The sequence below is a fragment of the Emydura macquarii genome, unplaced genomic scaffold (assembly GCF_026122565.2).
Source record: "Emydura macquarii macquarii isolate MOO-44397 ecotype Brisbane River unplaced genomic scaffold, CSIRO-AGI_Emac_v2 contig_1146, whole genome shotgun sequence".
In the NCBI taxonomy this organism is placed as follows: Eukaryota; Metazoa; Chordata; order Testudines; family Chelidae; genus Emydura; species Emydura macquarii.
The window spans coordinates 17,736,828-17,749,401 of NW_027131283.1; the positions used below are offsets into that span (position 1 = coordinate 17,736,828).

Consider the following 12,574-nt stretch of genomic DNA (forward strand, 5'->3'; position numbering starts at 1 on the left):
AGCTTGCATTGTTCAACAGAAGGTCAAGATGGTACATTTCTGAGGTGCAAGGCTGGGAGCTGGGGAGATTTAGTGGTGTCTCTCTATAATTCATGAGTGGCTTACAGAGCATTCATGGGAGGCGCGTGCTGTGGGCTGAGTGATCACAGCACCCGGAGGGGTGTTACTGTTTGTCTCTAGCACAGTGTTGTGAGAGACAGCCCAGACTGGAGAGTTAAGAGGGCACAGCGGTCCCACAGTTCCAGGTTGTACCCCAGGGACCTGTCACACACACACACTGCTCCACAACCCTCCAATTAATCACAACTACTCCTGGGAAGCTATTTTTGAAGGTTACTTTTGTATAGAATTTCTCTGACTCGATATTATAAAATGTGGTTGTTCCAGTAAAAGGGAGTTCTGTGTATTATGTATTCTGACTTATTTGTAATATGACAGTGTCAATGGAGCCCCAGTCACATAGCAGGACCCCATTGCACTAGGCAGTGCACAAACACAGAACAAAAGATGGTCCTTGCTACAAAGAGTTTGCAATCTAGGTAAAATCTGTATGCTCTCTAGTTAGTAAAGAAATGTGAGATTTTTCTTATGCTGTACAAATAAAGGCCAACTTGAGTGAAAGAATGCCTACTCTATTCCGCATCTCTCGGAGGATCAGGAGTAGCATTATTAACTTTAGCCAGAGTGCTGGTTTCAAGAAGTGGAGAGAACAGCATGCCATGGATCAAGCTGTTTGTTCTGAAGGAAAGAATACACCTGGAAAATAACTTGTGGTTAATTTTTTTATAAGCTTGTCTTACTACCACTACTGATGTGATGTTTTGTTATGCCAATATTTTTGTTGCCCACTAAATAAATTGGCAACTAAGTGAATTTAAAAGGCATGCATGACAGCGTGCTGAAAAATTATATTGATAGGATAGAGCCTATATGTTTTCTTTTTTGCTTTGCTGTTCTAAAAGCCAAACTAGACCCTAAACAGTTTTGTAAACATATTCAATTCTAGTATCTTCCAATAATAATGGATTTGTGGAGTCTCGAGTTATATTTATTTTAAGCTTTTTGTATAATACAGAGTAGGATTATCAGTCCTTGTATACTGTGGTGATAGGTGCTTTAGAAATGCTATTGACAAAAGAGATATGAAAAGGTACCCTAAAACAGCAGACATTTCAAACATCAGTATTCATACAGGTAAACACTGCCCGTCCATATTGTATTGACTTTCTACTAGAAAGTGATCTCCAAATTAATATTTTCATTGCAGGCAGAGTTGTTTTTTGTTTGGACTGTTGTAATTTGGTTCCCATGGGAAGGTTCACTTTTATCTTTGATGCTTTCTTATCCAGTGCCCCATGTGGTCAGACCATATCCAGACCTTGCTGCTGTTTCCTCCTCAACAACATCAAGATCCATCTTTTTCATTCCAAGCAGCCCAATTTTTTGTTATTTCTTACCTTGATTAATGCAACATTCTCTTCTCTGGCTTTGCAAATACACAGATTGCTTCCCTTCAGTGCAAACACAAACTTGCTAAATTTCAGTTGTCACATGAAAAGAATTTAAAATTCATAGCCTAATTTTAATGCAGGATTATTGGTTATCTGTGTAGGGTTGCCAATTTTCTAATTTCTGAAAACTGGACCACCTTGCTCCGCCTCTTCCCTTGAGGCCTCGCCCCCACTTGCTTCCCTTCCTAGTTTCCTCATGGCTCACTGCTCTCTCCCCTTCCCCTTCCTTGTCACTTAATCTTCTCCACCTCCCTCCCCACACTAGCTGGGTTCCCTCTGCTCCAGGACTGGGAGAGCTTCAGCCTGCCACGGAGCCTGCAATGAGTTCTACAGGTTGATAGTGACAGTGTTGCGTGAAGAAGTACTTCCTTTTGTTTGTTTTTAAACCTACTGCCTGTTAATTTCATTGGGTGACCCCTAGTTCTTGTGTTTCTGTGAAGGAGTAAATAATATTTCCTTATTCACTTTCTCCTAGTCAGTCAAGATTTTATAGACCTCTATCATATCCCCTCTTAGTTGTCTTTTTTTCCAAGTTGAAAAGTTTGTTTGTGGTAATGTGCTGCAGGAAATACCTTTTTATTATTTTCTTGGGATTAATTCAGCAGGTCGGCCTTTCAACAGCAGTGTGACTGTCAGGGAAATTGTTTTATTCAGTAATAGTCTTGCATTTTTAAGTCTGGAAAAGTACAACAGACTCTCAAAGGATTTTAGGGAATAAAGGACCTTATACCACATCATGGAAGTCAATAGAGAGACACCAACTTGCATCAGCTGAGGATGTGTCCCAAAGTATCTGTTCATTTTGAGATTAGAATCCCCCTTCCCTGTCAGTGTTTCCCTATTTTAATTCCTATCTCCCCCTATATTAATATAGCTCTAGTCTAATTTGATTCTTTTCTTTAGTTCTTCCTGTGTTTTATAAAAATCATGCTGATCAGTCGCTTTTAAAAAAAAAAAAATGATTTGCTCTCTGCAAATTATCTATCTTGTAGCACAATGACACCTATTTTCTCATCTGCCATCATTCAGCCATGACTCTGTCTTTTCTCTGTTACTGGTTGTAGAAAAGAAAAAGGCAACATTTTATCTGTGACATGTTTTTTTTTTTTTCTTTTTCTCTGATGCTGAAGGAAGTTGTGAAGAATGATCAATAGAAAGCACAGTGAGCGGTACAATACTGTTGTTACTTTCACTATTGATATAACAGAAAGAAGCCGCCCCTGGCATTGAACTATTACAACATTTCACAAAACTTGCTTTGTATTAGCATATCTACAATTTAAAAAACAAAGCTATCCTTTTCTCTCAGGCAGCCAAGAGTATTCTACTGTGCAGAGAGAGCTGGATGTCATTGCATGAGATGATAAAATCCATGCATGACTAATATGTACACTAGATATTTCAGAAAATGATTTTGGTTGGAGGATTGGATTTTGAGTTGAAGTCTGGTAACTTTTTCATAGGTAATATGGGCGCTCTATGGGTATTGTGCTGCTTTTACCCACCGAACTTCCTCTTGATTTGTCTGTGGCATGATGTGCAAACTCTTTCAGAGTAAACATCACATCTTAGCACAGCGGTCATGTCATGGAGCATATTCTCTGTCGTTTGTTGTTGCACAGGCTACCTTCCATTCGGGATGGAATAACAGCCCTCTGGCAGCTGCAGCAATTCCTTCCATAGGAAAACAATATTAGGAAAGTATTTAATGTATTCTGGCTTCTTTTAATGTGACTTAGTAATTGAAAACAAAGAACAGCACCTGCACACTGTTGGCTAGGACAAGTTGGCTAAGGACTACAAACAAATGTTCTATAAACCACAATTTGAGAACTGCTAAACTATGATAGCTTTAGAAATCTCTCCAAATTAGGGCTAGATTTTGTGCTTAGGAGCAGCGTAGGCAAGGGGCTGTGAGGTGCACTGAGAGGCATATTCTGGCTAGAGAAGGTAGAATGACGCCTGGAGCATTGAGCTCTGCCAGCAACACTTTGAAGTGGAGACGAGGCCCAAGTTTCAAACTTAAACTAGAGGCTAAGGGATTTTAGAACAAGTGTTTGTGGTGGATTGCATCCTATCTGACACTCTGTGCCACCGAACTCCCAGAAAGTCATGGAGGCTGGTCCCATGACAGTATTCAGTGTGAAGTTGGCTGTTATGGAAGCCAAAAGATAACGTGTAAAAAGGGAAGTACCCAAGTGTACGTTGCATAAATGATTCTGGGTTCACACTCCATTTCCTGCTCTATTACAAAACTCCCATATAAAAGCTTCATTAAATAAAAGTTCAGATTAAGTGCTATTGACAACGAGACATTCACACTGAGACCAAGCCCTTGTTTCCAGCTGAGATGTTTGGCACAAGGTCTGAGAAGGAAAAGAAAGGTAGCTCAAAGTTATCAGTCCACTGCCCCGGCTTGGGCTACTCTAAATGATCCTGGCAGTGATGGTTTCCTAGTTTCCTAAATTTCAGTGGCTGAGGATCACCAGAATCCAAGGCACCTGCTTCCTCTTGCCCCTGGTCTGCCTCCCAACATGCCCCTTAGAGCAGGAAGCTGAGTCTCAGTGCATTCAGTGTATCCTGGCTCTGTAGAGCTCTGAAAAGCAGGAATAGATTCAAATGGAACTCCCAGTAGCCGATTGCAAAGAGCAGAGCCCTAAAAAGCCTGCAGAGGTAAGCAAGGCTATGTGGAGTTAAGAGCTGCCTGTGCCCTTTGCTCCATTAGGGCAGCTGAAAAAGGGACTGAGGATTGGTGGCATCCATTTCTCTCTCTCTTGTAAACTGTGGTTACATAAACTGTCTGACGCTTGCCATGCCATCCAAGTCAAAATCACATACTCTGAACCCAGAAACATTCTCACTGAGCATCACCCAAAAAGCCTTAAATTCACATGCATTCTTAACTTTCCACAAACGGATTTAAATTCCCTGCAAAGGCTATGATCACTAGAATTAAACACACATTTTTAAAACTTACAATTTAGACTCTTTTAAAAAAAAAAATCTATCTTTTAACCCTCTATATTTTCCCCACAGCTGTTAGTCTAGTTCTTAGTTTGTAATATTGTCTAGACAGAATATAAACCATGATGCTCTATCATCTCAGTCTGGCTGGCAGCCTGCGGTACGTGTTGCATGCAACTACCACCGGCTTAAAACAAAAACACAAACAACTTTCTGAATTAAAACACCAACAGCCTCACTACACATGCCCAAAAGCTGATTTGTAAACTTTCACCTTATTGTGTTTATATTTGTTGTTATACCCAAAGAATTAAACCATGATACAGATGGTACGTTCACACTCTTTGGATGAAATTGGGGTGCTAGTGAAGTCAATTGAAGCTTTGCAATCAATTTCTATGGGGCCAGGATTTCACCCACAGAATTCACTTTAAAAAAAAAAAAAAAAAAAAAAGCTAGTTCACTTGAACTGTATGGTGCATGAAAAGCCAACTTGTAACAATAAACTCTAGTTTTTGTCCTTTAACATCTCACAAATGACTACACACCACAAATCTAAGTCCCAGTCCTGCAAGGCTCAGGCATGTGTTTCACACATTGGAATAGTACCGCTGAAATGAACAGGACTACTCACAGGTCCTGATTTGAAGCCCGTATAATAGTACAATGGAGTCTTTCCATTGACTTCCTTGGACTTTAGTACAAGACCACCATGTGTAGAAGCAAGCATATGTACAGATCTTTGCAGAATTGGGGCCAAAATTTGTATAAACATTTGCTTTTAAGAGAAAATACACTTTATATGCCAGAATTAAGTTTAGAAATACTTTGTTTTTTCAGCAGTAGATAGCTCTGCAGTAGCTGCGCATTGACCATGAGGAAAGAAAGCAAAAAAAAAAAAGAAGAAAAGACAGATACCGGTCTACCTGAATTGATTAACTACAATATAATGGCATGACTTGCACAACTGTCATAAAATAATGTAACATAACATGATTATTCTGAGGGTTGAAGATTTAATGGTGAATGAATCTTTCAGTATTGGTATTAATCAAGTTATGCATGCTATTTTTAAATATTTTTTCAGTGAACAAAGATGATAGGAGACCTTGTAAATTAAAAAATAAATAAAGGTACAGAAAATTAATAGAGTAAAAGGTATGCAAATAAATATTTTGTTAGACTACAGAAGAATTTTTTATGTATTTCCCTGAAATTAATTTCAATGAATATACACCAGCTAAAATCTGGCAGTCCTGCTTTTAACTTGACAAGTACTATTGTCTGTAGTTCATTTTTACCAAGTTGCTGTACGTGACATGGCTTGTTATGGAATACTCTGCAAAATGAACTTTAAAGGAATATGTCTGACTGCACACTGATAAAAACAAATGCAGCTAGTAATCTCCAGATACCTGAATGAAGGTTGTACATCCTACAACAGGACCAGTGGAGCATCATACTTTTTGGTTAATTAAACTCTGTGGAATAGTTACAGATCCTGTAGTTCCTAATGGTATAATTAAATTGTCATTGCTGTTTTGGCTGTGTATGTGTGTGTTTGGTTTTTGTTTTAAATCATCCTGACTATTTTAGCAGGTCAAACGTGCAGAACAAATCAATATTAAAAATAATTTTCTTTAGTTAAATCTGAATAGCTGTGGACTTTATGTCTTCTACTATTGGCTTATGCTATTTATGGCTGTGAGATATTTGGAGATATTTTTAAAATATTTATGGATTGTTTAGCATTCTGTAATTTCTTGTACATTTACAGTAATATGTTGCCATAGAGAGGTTCTAAAAGGTAATTTAAATTTATTCACACTGCTACTAAGCCCCTACTTTGTATCAATAACTAAGGGCAAAAGGTTGTTTCTCTGATTCTTCTGCATATAAGACAATTTTGTGACAATTTTGTACTGTTAGAAATGTAGGACATGGCACTTTTACTGTGTATTTTATTAAGAAATCTGGAAAAGTATTTGGTAGTAAAACTCCCTAAAACAGTACAGAAGGCAGCTCTCTGTGCTGCTTTGTGTCAGTGTATGACATTGTTGCTGCTGCTTCTGAAACCCCCACACCCCAATGTTGGGTGGTACCAGATATTTAGGGCCAGAGTCTGGGTATAGTCTAAATATAACCTGGTTTATGTACACATATACCAGTCCTGGAACAGAGGTGGTCATGCTGGACTGTCAGCTCAGTACCAATGCCTGGTTCCCAGGGAGCAATTAACCCTCAAGAATTGACTCTAATGAGAGACTAAGGCAGAGAACAGATTTGCTAGCAACTCATACAGTTGCCTCTACACCAAACTTAGCAATAACCCAACCCCAACAAACCATGGCATGTCTTCCCAAGAGTAAAAACTTATTCATATACAGGCAAAAAAAAACTTGGAAGACTGTGTGTAACAGCATCACCTGGTGATGCCTGCCATAACAGTATTTATCAACTGACTGGAACACAGAACACCCACATCATGATTTAGCAGGCTCAATGCTTTTTCAGGCCACTTTCAGATTTCAGGCTAGGAAGTGGGTAGTTATCCTCTAGCTGTAGTGTTGGACTGACTTTCAGAAATTGAAATCAGCCAAATAAATGTACAGGTGCCAGAATCCTAATATGATCTATTGTTTAATATCTTTAATTGTGTGCACATGCAGTTAAAACTAGTTCTGTTTTCCTGTATATAAAACCAATCAATAATTTGGTAATGAGGTTAAACAGAGAAATATTTTTCATTTAATCTGAAAAACTAATTTAGTAATTCTGAAATGTCTCCTTTGTAAACGTTGTGCCTGGGATATATTGGCAAACAGGGCCTGAAATGACTTTATTAAGTAATAAATATCTTCACAAAATCTATTATTTAAAAGGCATAACTTCAATTTACTTTACAGCCTTTCATTAAACTCTAGGGGAAATGCAGTTTATTGACTCATGCTAAAATTTCATCTGGTTGTTTCATTTATTTAGGACCAGAGTCTGTCACGCTATCTCACACTGAGTAGTTACATATTTTGCATATAGCTCCATGAAATCAAGGGAGATATTCCTGGAGTAAGATATTACTGAACGCGAGAAAGCATGTGAAGTAAGATGCTGTGGGAAAGGGAAGGGATATTTTAATAGCCAAGGGCTAAGATTCAAGTAAATAAAAACTGACAATCAACCAAAAACTAAGCAAAATAAATGTGTTTTGCGCTAAGGTTAGCAAATTCAAGTCCCGGAGCACCATAAAAGGCCATGTATTGCAATAGCAAAGACCCTCTACTTGGAAAGCTTAGTCCCAGAAACAAACAGTATCATCCCAGTTAGTGTTAATTGTTGTGATGAGGTGTAATACAAGAAGTGGTTTCTCGGGTAAAATTGGTTTAAGGTAAAGGGCTGAATTTTTGTAAAAGATGAGGCCTAAAGTACACAGGAGGAGAAGTATGTATTTACACATCTTCATTTGCCTGCTCCATTACAATATATGTATACACAAATGGAGAATTTGTGCTTGCAGATGGGTCAGCATCTATGTATATATTTGCATATTTAATTTTACAGTTGGAGTAGATGGTTTCAGTAAAGAAATGCACACATTGAAGTGCAAAAATGCACAACCATTTTTTGTGCATAAACCTCAGGTCTTTCACTTTAAAGTTCTAGCTCTTAGCTACCTAGATCCGGTGGTTTGGGCACAATAGAACTTTCAGCTTTCAGTGAATTAACCTCACCTTAGCTTTTATAGTACTGTAACATGGTGACAGATTCTAGGGCCCTTTCACTGAAAACATGGGATGGGGGGAAGGAGGAGATCTGATGAGGGACTGGGATGCAGGGGGAGAACTGGGACTGGCTAATCAAAGAGACTGGGACAAGGAGCCTGGTGGCAGCCTGGGACCAAGAGCCCGTGAGGGTAGAGAATGTGGGAAGTTAGGCTGGGGGGTGTCAACTGGAGGACCGAAAAGCAGGAAGAGCCAGATTGGATAAGGATCACAGGCAGCCTTAATTCTGACACTTCATAACTTTTTTTTTTAGTGCTTGGTAGTCTTAATGTTCTTTTAACATACATTTTTATGTATATCGTATATCTATTTGTTTGGTTGATATGATTTATAGCTACCACTCTGCTCATTCTCTTCCATTCAACTATGTTTGGCATTGGGGCATTTCCTGTTACGCTACTAAATTTTGTGACATCCTCCCTCTGGAGCATGAACTGTGTACATCTCATCCAATGTTAAATACTATTTCAAATACTAGGTCAGTTGGGTCTCTTCATCCTTCTCTTCTTTTCTCTCTCCCCTTTGGATGATGTATCTTAGATCAGGAACCAGATCAGCTCCTTGCTTGCCCCAAAGTTCATTTTACCCTCCTCAAACTGTGCTGAGTTCTGCTCAGTCACAGCTGTCTCTGTGGAAGCCGAGTGATGCACGCTGTAAAGCATTTTTTATTTAGGATATAACACAGCCAGAGTTTTTTCTGGTCAGAAGTCACACTGGATGTATGTGGTTGTGGACTGGAAGGACACTGTATTTATCCAGGCTTCCGAGTCTAAAGTAGAAATCTACAATGGTCCTGGTTTTGACATACTGGTTGATGATGGAGTATCGGACGGACAAAGCCGAGACCCTTGAACAGTCTTTTTCCCTGCTGGAGGCTGTAGTTTATTCTTTCATTTCTGAAGCAGGGACTGGAGCTGTGAAAAGGCTGTCGGTAAGATTGTTCAAAATCTCAGAATAAATTAGAAATTATAATTCTCTTCTGGCTAATAAAAGTAATTTGGGAATCATTTTCCTGCACAGTTTGTATAAAATATGTTTTTCTTTGTTTTGTTTTGTCGGGTTTAAAATATCCACTTACCTAGCTTTTCTTAGCAAGCTAGCACGGTATGGTGGCTAAGTCATCAATTTCTGCACAATTTAAGTGTTTTGTTCCTGAGTGCTACAAGACAATTCAGTGCCTCTCTTGCGACTTATTGCTTTCCCAAGCAGCACCAGAATGAAATCAACAAATCTGTGGTCAGGTTCACACTCAGAATTCAGAACCCTGGGGTCTGCAGTGTGATACTGATTACAAGAACCAGATTTGTTAAATTTCGCTATACAACACAAGGCCATGAGCCACAGCCCAGGCAATCTACTGAGAAGAAGCACTGATGAAGGAGAGGCTGGAGAAGGAGTCTGGTAAAGTTGCACTCTCTCCTTGCAATTGACAAAGGGAAGCATCTGCGAGTTACTTAAGCCATCAAATTTCTTGAGACAGTCACTGGATGCCATTTGTAAAACTGTCTCCTTCCTGTTGGTGTTTACCAAATAATGCATGATGATCTCCGGAGCATCTGTGCATATGAGACGAATCATGGCTCTGATCCTGGAAGCAGTTAAGCATGTGCTTTAAATACCAGGAGTACTGTCATTGCTGTCAATGGACTACATGCGATAGTAAGATTAAGCAGATGCATCAGTGTTTGCAAGATCAGGACCTAAGTTTCACAGCACATAGTTTTAATTCAATCAAGAATAACCACAAATAATACTTCACTCCAAGCTTCTGGACTATTCCCATCCCCATACCTCTTGCTTGTATTTCAGAGTTACTAACGTTCTGAAACTTTCATATAGCATCATCTTAAGGCTGTTTTCACTGCTGAAAAAGTGGTGTTTACCTTGGATTAACTAAGACAGGTGACCTCTCTTGAAGTAATAACACAGTGAAGACAAGGCACTTGAGTTTCACCACCAGCTAAATTCGCCAAAGTCAACCTCAGATGAGGAGATCAGTAATAGAAACATAGAGCTGGACAGGAGTGATTGAGAAGTCAAGTCCAGCCCCCTGTGTTGACCAAGTAACCTTAGACCATCCCTGACAGATGTTAGTCCAACCTACTCCTAAAAACTTCCAATGAGGGGGATTCCACAACCTCTCTTGGAAGCCTATTCCAAAACTATATTACCCTTATAATCAGAATTTTTTCCTAATATCTAACCTAAATCTCCCTTGCTGCAGATTAAGCCCATTACTACTTGTCCTACCTTCCGTGGACATGGAGAACAATTGATCAATGTCCTCTTTATAACAATCCTTAATCTGTTTAAAGCCTATTAACAAGTCCCCCTCAATCTTGTCTCAAGACTAATCATGGCCAATTTTTTTTAACCTTTCCTCATAGGTCTGGTCTTCTAAATCTTTTCTCATTTTTGTTGCTTTTCTCTGGATTTTCTCCAATTTGTCCATGTCTCTCCTAAAGTGTGGCATCCAGAATTGAACACCGTATTCCAGCTGAGATCTCACGAGTGCTGAATAGAACAGGACAATTACCTCCCATTCCATATAACACTTCGTACACCTCAGAATTTTAGACTTTTTTTGCAATTGCATCACATCGTTGACTCTCCTTCTGTTTGTGATCCACTATAACCCCCAGGTCCTTTTCTGCAGAACTCCCACCTAGCCAATTATTACCCATTTTGTAATTATGCATTTAAATTTTTTTTCCTTCCTAAGTCGTACTGTCTACTTTATTGAATTTCATTTTATTAATTTCAGGCCAATTTGTCAAGGTCATTTTGAAGATATCCTCTCAGCTTGGTGTCACCTGCAAACTTTATAAGCATACTCTCTACTCCATTATCCAAGTCACTAATGAAAATATTGAATCTGATCTAGGACTGACCCCCTGTGGGGCCCCACTAGATATGTCTTCTCAGTTTGACAGCAAACCATTGATCACTACTCTTTCAGTATGGTCTTTCAACAGGTTGTACACCCACCTAAATAGTAATTTCATCTAGACCACATTTCCTAGTTTTGTTTATGAGAATATTATTTGGAAGTGTGTAAAAAGCCTCACTAAAATCCAAATACTTCACATCTACTGCTTCCCCCATCCCTAGGCCAGTAACTCTTGGCCAGTATAGGGCCAAGTATGGTAAGTTTACTTCAGGTAAAAATAAAGTGTTTAGTCTTCACTAAATTTTTATCTTTGGATAGGTCATATGTATTAGTTACCCAAAGTAAAAAACACATCTTTTTAACAGTGAAGTCAAACTTTACTGTTTGGTATACTTTCCATAGTATGCAGTACTCAGTGAATATGAGAGGCTCTGAAACACCACAAACGAGATGTGTTTAAAGCATATTTTGATCTATTGTATAACACAGTACTATATTGACCAGCAGCTATATTGTCTTCCTTGTTGTGGACATCACCCAGCAATGTTCCATATTTATTAACTGATTTTTTTTTTTAATTTGAAGAGAAGTTTAGATTTTTCATGTTCTTTTCTTCTGTCGTATCATGATGCATTAGTATGGTATGTTGTGGTCAGTGATATTTAATGTCTTGATCTTGATGGGGCTTTCACGTCAATATATTATACAAAAACCATTGTTCTCCATGTCCATCAAGTGTGATACAAGAAGTAATGAGCTTAGTGTACAACAAGGGAGATCTGGGTTGGTGTGACAGGGTGTATAAATCCCACACGGACTGAACGAGTTAAAGAACAATTTTGGGCCCAGCCACACCTGCAGAACATGCTCTAATGGAGTTGGAATTTAAAAGGAAGCCAGGCAGCTCCAAATGGCACTGACAAAGCAGAGAGAAGGACCTGTCCTGGGAGCTCCTGAGAAGGGATGCTGCAGCAACTCATCTGGGAAAAGAGGAGGCGACTTGCTGGGCCCAGACTGACTAAAGATGCAGTCAGTATCTTTTTCTTCAGTTTTGCCATAGACCGCAAAGCTTGGACTATGGGGGGGTGGGGTAGAAAGTTTCCCAGAGAGGGCAGCCATAAGGTGCTCTTGGTGCCTGGCCTCTGGTAACCCTCACAGGGTTGTGGACTGGAGCCTGATGCAGTGGGAGAGCCTGGGCTTCCATACCAACCCTTTTCTCTGTTACAAAGAAAACCCCTGACTCCCTAGCCGCTATGTAATGCTGCCATCAAGTTCCAGTCATAGTTGGATCTTAGGAAAAGCTTTCTAACTATAAGGAGAGTGAAGTACTGTTCCAGTACTTAAGGAATGGAATCCCGATCATCAGAGGTTTTTAAGAACAGGTTAGAAAAACGCCAATTGGGGATGGTCTAGGTATACTTAATCCTGCC

At 39.3% G+C, this 12,574-nt stretch overlaps 1 protein-coding gene across 4 annotated transcripts in view; it reads left to right on the forward strand.

The window, feature by feature from the left end:
* The window catches only part of TPD52L1 (TPD52 like 1), a 77,472-nt gene that overhangs the window by 9,906 nt on the left and 54,992 nt on the right, over positions 1-12,574 (forward strand). The window lies entirely within an intron of this gene.